Source organism: Poecilia latipinna, unplaced genomic scaffold (assembly GCF_001443285.1).
Source record: "Poecilia latipinna isolate Pla-1442-1.1 unplaced genomic scaffold, P_latipinna-1.0 Scaffold2096, whole genome shotgun sequence".
In the NCBI taxonomy this organism is placed as follows: Eukaryota; Metazoa; Chordata; class Actinopteri; order Cyprinodontiformes; family Poeciliidae; genus Poecilia; species Poecilia latipinna.
In genome coordinates, this window is record NW_015114712.1 from 1 (window position 1) to 10,663 (window position 10,663).

The 10,663-nt window shown below is 38.7% G+C and overlaps 1 long non-coding RNA gene across 1 annotated transcript; it reads right to left on the reverse strand.

The window, feature by feature from the left end:
* Positions 1–7,763: 7,763 nt before the first annotated feature.
* Positions 7,764–10,384, reverse strand: LOC106936198 (uncharacterized). Its single transcript, XR_001422075.1, has 2 exons — positions 9,499–10,384; positions 7,764–8,049 (listed from the first exon to the last, which is right to left on the reverse strand). It is a non-coding gene; the product is annotated as an uncharacterized LOC106936198 (long non-coding RNA).
* Positions 10,385–10,663: the final 279 nt, after the last annotated feature.

Genomic DNA, 10,663 nt, shown 5'->3' on the forward strand with positions numbered 1-10,663 from the left:
ACAACTCGTAGTTACAGGAAAACCATTTATTATATTCATCAGTGGACATGCTAGCTAGCTTTAGCATTGATGGCAGGCTCTGTTGTGTTAGAAATAAGTGGAAGCTGTGAGCGGCACATACACAGACTTCATTGACAGCGCTAGCGCCCTTCGCCTGGCTGTGATTGGTTGTTTCTGACTGAGCTCTGTGTTTCTATGGTTAGTACTGGGAGCACTGGGAGAAGGCAGAGGAGCTAGATTTTTTTAATTTTATTTTCACATATTTTATGTCTCATACTATACTGTCATGACAATGATAATTATAACAAATATGTAAAAAACATATTTTTCATAAAAGTTGCATGCTGTAGCTTAGTTAGCTTAGAAAGTTAGAAGAAATAAACTGAAAACAAACTGGTGAATGAGAAATCAGTCCCAGAGTCGTGTGCTACTACAAAACCTCCAATACTTGGAATATTTACTTGCGTCAGCATGCCAAATGTTTGGAGTGGCCCCAACGGCAGGGCGGTCTGACCACCTTACAGAGCGTTTCATCTAATAATTATTTACAAACTTGGGGCACTGAGACTGTGAACGTAATAGAACTAACATTACATCTCTTCCTTCGGTGCACCTTCTGGGTTGTTGTTGCAATAAAAGCTCAAAATAATCAGAAATACTTGTCTTTGCGCGTTCGATTGCCATGGCAGGCAAAAGAAAAACTATAATGTAAAGACTAGTAACTGATTTGCTAAGATAAAAGAAAAACTGTAAAAGAGAGCGATCACAGCAGCAGGCAGACACAAAAAAGTCCATAAGTCAGAGAGAAGCCTAGACTTGGACACACAATTGAGTCACAAATTATTTTTCCTTTTTTGCAATCGTCAGAAATATCAAAATAATGAAATGACCCTGATATTGAAAGAAATGATAGAAAGCAGTGATGCAAATACACTCATAATTTAGAATGATCCTTCAGATAATGATGGTACTTTAACATAAAACCTCATAATATACATAATTAAGAAATATTCTAATTACAGCTTAGATGTTGGAATTTCTCTTGAACTGCGCTGTAAACATTTCTCCACTAGGTGGCAACAGTAACCTGTAGTACTGCTCTACAGCTGCTCCAGCTGCTTCTGGACTGATTCACAGAACCTAAGACAGTCAGTGTTGCTGCAGCGATCCCACACTGCCTGGAAAACCCTGTAAGGGCTCGTTGCTGCTTGCAAACAAACAAAACCTCCTACCTAAACAAAAGAAAAATGCAAAAAAAACGGTGGAAGCTCAGATATTAACATATCTTCATTTGACTTACATTTTAGCTGTGCTTTTGATATTTACCTACTGCTGAGGAAAAATGTTTAAAAAAGAGAAAAACACATCTCAGCTTTTAGATGTACCACTTTTATCACAACTTAGTTCCTTTCTCTGTGTATAAATTTACTAAAGCATTTGAAATAATCCACAAATCTAAAAGAAATGGATTTCTTCTCCTGAACCCACATCCTGGCATCAGCCTAATAAATAGCACAGCAGCCTGTGGCTACAGAAACAATATCGATTTTTAATAAAAGAAAAAAAAAATGCATTCCACTGCAACAACTTAAACATGTCATGTGACAAGGGAATTTTTTTGTTGTTTTTAGCTGTTTAGTGGTTTTCTGTGGGGGTTTTTTAAAGTGTGTTTCTCCTTTTACAAGGAATTTGTAATTTAATGAAATTCTTTACTACACTAAAATATTTTTCTTTTTTATATCTCATTTAGGAGCATATACACAAAAACCTTGCTCCACTTTTTAATCATTGTCAACAGAATCTGCTTGAGCAAATTTTAGTAGTTCAAAATAAAAAGCCTGAAAATATTCACATCACAGAAATGCAACGCCAAGGTCATGTATTAATTGTTCAGAAATTGACAAAAGGCCGTCGGTAAGTTTGGTTCCTGGGATGTTCAACCAAACATCTGTGTTTCTACTGTAAATGAAGTTATTTTTATCGAATAAAAATCCAAGCTGGCCCGTTACAGATCAAATGAACATCAGATTCGGTTTGAAGCGTCTGGCGTCCCAAAGTTAATTAACCTTTATCAGCGCAGACTGAGCGTTTGCATAGGATTGTGTGGACGTAAATACAGCTACTAGCTGCATTTCCATAACAAATGTGCTCAAAACGTTGTCTATATTCTGCTAAAGTAAAAAAAAAAAAAGCAACAATACAATTTTGCAATTGCGTTGTTTAAATTAAAGAAGAGTCACAATTAAAAATCACACGTGAACAATCTTGTTCAAGAAATAACACCCTCCTCATAGCACTTCTTATGGTCTACTGCTTTGTAGTTAGCGCCATTAGCAACGTCCGGTTGTTGATCGTGTGATTCGTGTGATATGAAAAAAGTGTGTCCAGTTGCCGTTTTGCAAAATACACACATTTTAATACGGCCAGGGAAAAAAACCCCTCTCTTTGTAAAAGTTTTTAAGAAATTGGCACGTCTTCCATTAAGTGAATTCATTTTCGAAACGTCAAATTTCGCAATTTGAAGGTTAACGGAAGCGCGGCTACTGTTGGGTCACTGACATCATATTTAAGTAGCAATGGTATAAATGTGAGCTTCAGAACTTTTCAACATCCCCCAAAAATCTGTTACTCGCATTAACTGTTGTGTGATGGATTATCACTTACCCAGGGCGGGGTTATACCAACATCAACATTTTTCATCATCATTGTTGTGCAGTTTGTTTTTTACATAATAAGAAGAAACTACTGGAATAGAGTGAGGCTTTTCTCAGAACTCAAGGCTATTAAAAAAAAAGAGAGAGAGAGACAGAGAGAGAGAGGGGGGATGATTACTTGGAGTGGGTGTACCTCTGTGCATCCATCAAATCTCTCTGCCCATTTGGTTCAGCTCAGGGTAGCAGGAGGCTGACCAGCCGTGGACACAATCCAAGTCCATCAAAGAGACGCAAGAGGCCGACCAGCACACATGAACGCAGTCCTACCATCAGCCCAAAACAATCAATCCAACGAGCGAAGGATCCGAACCACACAGAGTAATCAGATGCAGAGAAGCCAAAGCAGAGGTCTTGTTTTACTGTATTCAAACTGATTACTGTATCATATTATCATCAACTGTCCCTGTCAGAGACGCTGACTAATCATCTGACTCACAGAGGATGACTTGGCCCTCTGTTGTTCGTTTAGTTCAAGGACCTTTAATGAGCAGCTGGAGTGGGGAATGTCCTCGCTGAGCTAATTAGAATATTAGGAGCTGCAACTCACAGTTATTATTCATCTCAATCAGGCTAAAGTCAATTGCTGACTTGATATATAAGGTGAACGTGTTGGAGCACCAAAATAGTTTGGCAGTCCAGTTCAGGGGACCAAATTTTAGCCTAACCAAATGTATCACCTGTACGTTTTGGGAAGCTGTTGTAAAAGACAGGAAGAGAAATTTGACTGTACAATCTGACCTTTAAGGATGGATGCCATTATCTGTAATGTGCTGAGCCAGAAAATACGCAGGTAGCTGGAACATTTCAAAGACAGAAGATGCATTCGTTAATTATAAAGCGCTGACCTTTTGGATTCTGAATCCTACAGTGTTCAGCAAATCATTTTGGGACTTAAAAAAAAACAAAACAAAAAAAAACAGATTAAAGATCTTCTGATCTTTGTTTTAAATGTTTTACTTCATATATAGAACATATAATTTTTTTATTTCTCTTCATAACTGACACAGACCCATTCGGTAAATTAGAATATTATAGAAAAATCAATTTATTTCTGTAACTCCGTCACCAGGTGAAACACATCTCTTAAAGGGTCAGTATTATGTGCTTTCCAGACCATTTTATAGAACAATCAAGTAACTACTTTTCCTTAACTTGTTATAAAAATGCTATGTCAAATACGACTTTAAAAAATATTGACGTTGTAATTTAGTACTTTGAAATTGGGCCTCTGCCTCTTTAAAAACGCCTGCTCTTTCTGAAACTCCGCCTTTAGGAAGCCATCTCAACATCACTCCTCTAAAACCCTCTAGTAACATTTTTACCTGCGTTTCACTGAGAATTAAGTTCCACCAGGTGTTTGCTAATTGCTGCTAGCTAGTCTGCAGGAGTTGAGTGGAGGAGAAATGGAGGATGGATGCTCTGAAACTCAGAAACTTAGAAACCAAGGAGGAACTGCGCCTCAAAGGCGGAGCTTAGTCCACCCAGACGTTTACCACAACCAAATGGTTGCCACGGGAGATGATTGGATTTCTCAAACATGCTTGAAAGAATCAAGCCAACACTCAAGGTGTGTTTTTGGTGAGGGAATATAACATAACATGGTGTAAAGCTAAAAGAAAAAAATGTGAATTTGACATAATACTGCCTCTTTAATCATCGTGATTACAATTTTACATTAGACCAAAAAGAGAAATGTGGGCTTAATGAAAAGATTAACAAATTCAAAAGGTTATTTTCAAATGGTGTTTTTGAATCTGACAGAGACTCCGTTTTTAAGAATCCTGCCCTTCTTGCAGAGTGCGTTAAGCACTTTTTAAAAACTGGAGTGGAAAATAGTTCTTAAACTTTTAAACTCCAAGGAAATGAAAAAAAAAAAAACCACGTCACCCAAAATGGCTGTTAAATCAGGGAGGCTTGTTAGTTCCATCCTCTTTTGCAACTTCTGCGGGCACATTCTTTCTCCTGTGAGCGTCTGAAACATTCACACTTATTACAGTCACAACCTTCTACCTTTTTTGTCTCGTGTTCCACTTATTACAGCCCCACCGCATAAAGGACGCATCAGTGACAGAACAGAGGAGCCAAGAGGAAAAACACTCCGACAGACGGTGTGGAGAAAAATAATAAAATGTGTCATTTTCCCTTTTTTTTTCTTTTCCCCATGAAAGGCTGTGAAAAAATGTGCTTATGTTTTTGATGTATTCATGTTCCATCAAGTTAGAAAAGGATTCCAGCAACTTTTAAAGCATTTTATTCGTTTTTTCTTTCAAAGCATTATGTAAAACCCAGCCTTTTATGCTTCCACCAAGCTTTCACACATCCATTTCATGGAGAGCTGGGCTCTCTCACTGCAATCACAAAGCGTCCTTTTCGATTGTTTCATGGTTTCACTGAGTTCTTCTTTTCACTGTACCTGTGATGTGGCGTTATCTCTTTCTTTTATTTATGAACAACTGAATCACACACATTCTGTATGTCACAGAGGAATTTCTAGACGCAGAAAACTTTCTGCTTACGGATTCTCACTGGCATAATGCAGATTATGGCTGTTGCATAAATCCACCTGGAGATGAAAACTTGACCTTTCATCTCCAGACTCTCTGCTTTTCTGCCCATTTCAGTTAAACGACAGAACAAAGGTTAATATCCTCTATTCTTATAGAAAAAGAGAAATTGCCAAATATTACACTATAAAACCATATTAAATAAATAAGAATAAATTTCCAAATTTAAAGTGTTTGCTTTATTGGTTTAACATGATACTTTAGTACTAAATATCATGTTTTCATTAGTTATAAGCAGTAAATGGTCCTAATTAACAAAATAAAGCCTTGGCAATGAGAGTTTGTGTTATTAATTTATGTAAATTGTTTCACGGAGTTACTGAAATAAATTGACTTTTTCAATAATATTCTAATTTACTGTATACTACCGCATATATAGCTAAAACCCACATTTCCATTACAATTGGTGCGCAAAACTTTCAGTAATTTTGAAAAAAAAAAAAAAAAGGTTTCTCCGCTAAATAAGAAACATAATTAAAATCACATGTGAATAAGTTTGTTCACATAAGTCACTAAAAAACATCCTATCTCTTCATCCTCCAGCTACTTCCTGTCTTCTTCTTCTTCCTGTTTTGCACCAGTGGCAACATCCGGTCGTTGATCACATGACTCCCATGATGCCAAAAAAGTGTTTCCTTTACTCTTTTGTGAAAATAGACCAATTTTGATGTGGTGAAAAAAAACAACTCATCCTGTCTCTAAAACACTTTATCAAAAAAAAAAAAACAGAAGTTTTTTTTTTTATTTGCGTGTGTCCGTTAAGCAAATTAATCTTTACATTTCAAATTGTGTGATCATATAACCATTGGAAACACAGCTAGTGTGTTGTGGGGTTGCTAGTATAGATTGATTATTAATTGTGATGTTTTCTCTCTATATGTTTGTAATGTGTTAAGAACGGCTTAGCCGCAGGACGAGAAAGAAAATGTGAAACAGAAGTTCACATTTAGCTTCTTGCTGGATGTTGATGGTGAATTACTGGCAACACAACTGGAAGGGGCTGGAAATAACAAAGTGGTCATTTACCCAGTTCCTCTTCATAGACTCTGACGTTGATTATCTGGAATCCTCTGAAGTTTAACAGAGGAAGAAAAGGAAATGTCGGGTTTACAAGGGACTGTTTCACCTACAGGGCCACAAAGAGGAGGATGTGCTTCACACTGGAAACCAAGGATGGTGACATAGATAAGCAGCTGGTTCTTACTCGCCTCTACAACGATATCAGATCTCACCACGAGGCCGGTGAATGATCTTTTTATCCATGAACCAAAGTTCAGGGGTCGGGTAAACAGTCTAGCTGAGCAACAAAAGGGCGATGAGGCAGAGCAAATCCAAAATCCATGAAGCTGTAATCAATATCCAGGTGCTTGAAGCACAAGCAGAGAGACTCTCAGAGAGAGCAGGCAGAGGACATCAAACCAGGCAGATACACGAACGGGATAACAGACATGAACGCTGGAAGGCCGAGAGGACGGCTGACAATCTGACACTGAGTGAGTGCAGAGCAGGAGATGATGGAACGAGGCGCATCAGTCAGTAGAGGACTGGAGCAGCACCAGACTCAACTAAGTCTGTCAGTAATTTCCAGTCTCAATCATTTTTGTTTGCAGAATTCATAAACTATTTCATTAGTGGGTTTTGTGGGTTTTGTGGTTTCCATTTTGTTTGTTGTTTTTGGTTTTGCTTCATTTTGGAAGTTTAAGATGTCATTGTTAAGTTCCATTGTTCAGGGTTCTTTACTAAATTTAAGTTTGTAGGTTTTTGAGAGAGGAAACTTGGATTAGTTGGAAAAGTGAAGATCGTGACAATAACCGCAATAATATGAAATTTCCTCTTTAATTAAGATTGCCGTTGTGAAGGACATAATGGATAAGTAAAGAATTCAACTTCAGATGAAATCAACCTTTAGTAACTAGTGAGAGTGGTGGAGATATAGAAATAAGCCATTTAAGTGACTCATCTTTTATTATTATTATTTTTATTTATTTTTTTTGTATGTGTCCCGTTTGGTGGTGTGGCACTCCCAAATGTTGTCCGAGTATCAAGGTGAGGCTCAACATGTTTACTTTCACAAGTGGAGTATCACGACTTTCACCTTTAAGCTCCACTTGATATCCACAGAAATGTTACACAGAAATTTCTTTGGGTTTGCTTCAAATATAAATTATGTGTATAGATGAAGAAGAAAGGGAAAAAAAACAGAGAAAGGTAGGGAAAAGGTTTAGATGTCTGCCTCTAAACCTGCAGAAAGAGAGAAAACAAAACCGAAACACTGCAACAACGAACACATGCATATAACAGAACATCATTAGAAAGTACACGGTACAAGATTTATTTCATGCCAACTGCAGCCCAGCTGAGTGTGTATCTGACAAACACCTGAATCTAAACGTGTGTATATGAGTGTGTATGAGTGTGTGTGCTCCTCTGCTGATCTCCATGCAGATATTCACAACTTACAATCCTTCAGGCTTTTTTTTTTTCTTTTCCTTTTGCATTTCATTTACACTCCAGATGCTAAATCATGGTTCCAGTCCTCTGTGACTGCCTGTGACTTTTTGTAGCTCAAAAGCCGCTTCATGGCACTCCAGAGCTCACAGGCCAATCAAAGCCTTCGTTTATTTTTTGGGTTTTTTTCTCACAATGTCACGAGAAGAAGACGTCAATCTGGCAGCCAGTCGAGGTGAGAGCCTATAAAAAGCACTGGCACAGTAACACAGTTGTCAAGATATGCATAGTCTACATCTGGGGGTCCTTCAGGAACGGAGCCTCTGGAGGGATGAGAAGATGGAAATAGCACTTGTGAACAGAACTTGAACTGCATTAAAACAGTGCAATCTCGCACTTTCACACTCGCACTAACGTGACTATCAGCAACGAGATCGACTTTTTTTTCCCCTCCTTCTCAGGCAGACTCATTTCCCCAGCGTGAGAGTCATCTGCGTTTGCCTGTACGCAATCACTCGCCGGCTTGTTCTCGGCCGTCTTTTCTTCGTCTCCCATCTGTTTTGCTTCTTTTTGGGCCTCTGCTGTACTTCCACGCACATGGCTCCACAGCTCTCAATAACCCAGGGATTCGGTAAAACAGAGCGCTTTATTGAGAGCTGCAGAATGCTCCCGTTGAGCCAATTTCTGCTTCAGTCGAGTAAATTGAGGAGAGCAGGAGTGACGAATTGAAGTGTTTATTGATCTCCCAGTATTACTTAAATGTGAAGTCATTAGAAGTGTGACAGTACACACTTGTATGGTGAAAGTAAGCACACATTACAAAGTACTTTGGGCCATACTCTTTCCATTGATGGATTGAACAGAGCTCTGCGAGACGTTCAAAGCTTGAGGAATCTATTTACAGCCTAATCCCACTTTAAACTTCTCCACAACTTTCTCTCTAACCTGTCTGGCGTGTTTCTTGGACTTCATGATGCCAATATCCTCTTAACAAACCTCTGAGGCTGACACAGAGCAGCCGGATTGATAGAGAGATTAGATTACACACAGGTGGACTGTGATTACCAATTAGCAAACATCAGGCAACTTCTGAAGACAAGAAGAGAAAAGGGGGCTGAATACTTCTGTATTTCTTGAATACAGTAACCCTGAATCCTCCCTGACTCCATACTCTACGTCGCCATCCCACCTCCTGCCCCAAAGGTTGCCAGGGAACGGCGCCTCCTCATGATTGCGTGGGAGTACGAACAGACAAGTGGATAGGTGGCCAGAGGAAAGGGAAGTGAGTCTTAGGTAGAAGACGAAAAGTCTTCAGCACTCTACTTGTTACTCAGATCAGCTTTTTAATCTTTTTTCCCCGCAGTCCCGGTCGGTAGTCAGACACAGTGGGAGCCCAATTTGATTTTCGCCGTTGCTACAAAAACTCTCGTCTTTGTTCCCATCGTTCCTCAAATGGCACCGCGGAATGGATGTCTCTGCTCTGGAGATTTCCGTGTGTCACAGCAAATTGATGTATAAAGTGTGTAGCAAAGTTTCCCCAAAGCACAAACATTTTGAAACGATACACGTGATCTCACATGAAGGTTTTAAAATGTGTGATTCTTAATACCAAAACTGTATTCTAAACAAATTATAAATATAAAACAGTGGAAATGTAGAGTAGAACAATGAAACTACTGCCTGGAAAAGCAACTTTCACTCTATTAAAACCAAGCATGCTTCTTCAAGAACCTTTTCCTCTTGACACCTACTTGACTCACGAAACAGCTCACTATAACGGCGTCGTGAATGCCTTCAGTGGTTCGACCGAGTCTGATATCATTACTTTTGTTGCAGCAGTCTGGAGGGCTGAAATACGAATCCTTTTACACCGACAGAAGCCCTTCTGCCTCTGGCAAAGAGGAAGAAGCAACCAGATGTAATATATTCTGAGCTGCCAGTCGACAAAGTGTTTTTGATGTAACATGATTTCTCCTGACTTGGATGTATGTTTTCAAATAACAGCAGCATGGAAAAAGATTTTATTTACTTGTGTTGAACTACAAGCAATGATAGGATTTGTGCACTTTCATTTTACTCCACTGATAATATCTATTGTATTTTCCTGCAAGAAGGGTTCTGGTTTGCACTTTGAAGCTTTCTAACTTGTGTATCTTTTTTTATCTTTATTCTTCTTTCGTTATGACTTTAGAAAGGATTCCACTTGTCATGGACTTGAGGGTGTGTACTGCATAGTAGCTGCTGCCCAAACGGTCAATAAATGCACATACAATACATATAAACAGATAGAAACATGGACTGCATACACAACAGTTTAAAATCAACAACAGAACAGGCAGGAGACAGAAACTCCTGAAAATATGGCATCCCCGCTGGTTTCCGTTTACCTACGAGTTAATGCTAATGCTAATGTTAGTGGCTACAGGAAGTTATGAAACTTGACAGTGGGGTGTGAACTGTGAATAGCTCATAAACTTGGGATCCTCTCCAAAAACACTTAGAACTCCATATATTAATCGTCCAAACACAGAATATACTGCATTAATGAACACAGTGGAAGCCATCTTGGATCTACAGTGGGAGCTAACGCCTACAGTCTTCCATTTCTGTACTTTTTTTGTTCAGCCATTCAGCACCAACGAAAGTAAACGACACTCCTGGATTGGATGCTTTGCTAATCCTATGGCTAATAGCGTGTCAGTTAGCATCGCAGCCAGCTATTGAAGCTGTATTTCCTTTTGAATATTTCATATACGGTCTTCTAAAAAAATTCACTAATATTCCTTAAATAATTTGGAGTTACGCCCGCTGTATTCTTAAATTTTACTCTGCTTTGACAAGCTTGTGCAGTTGTTCGTGGGCCGTTTTCTTGCTATACGTGGAAATGATTTAGGTTCATAATTATAGCAGCGATTTTGAGCTGGATCGATATTTTAA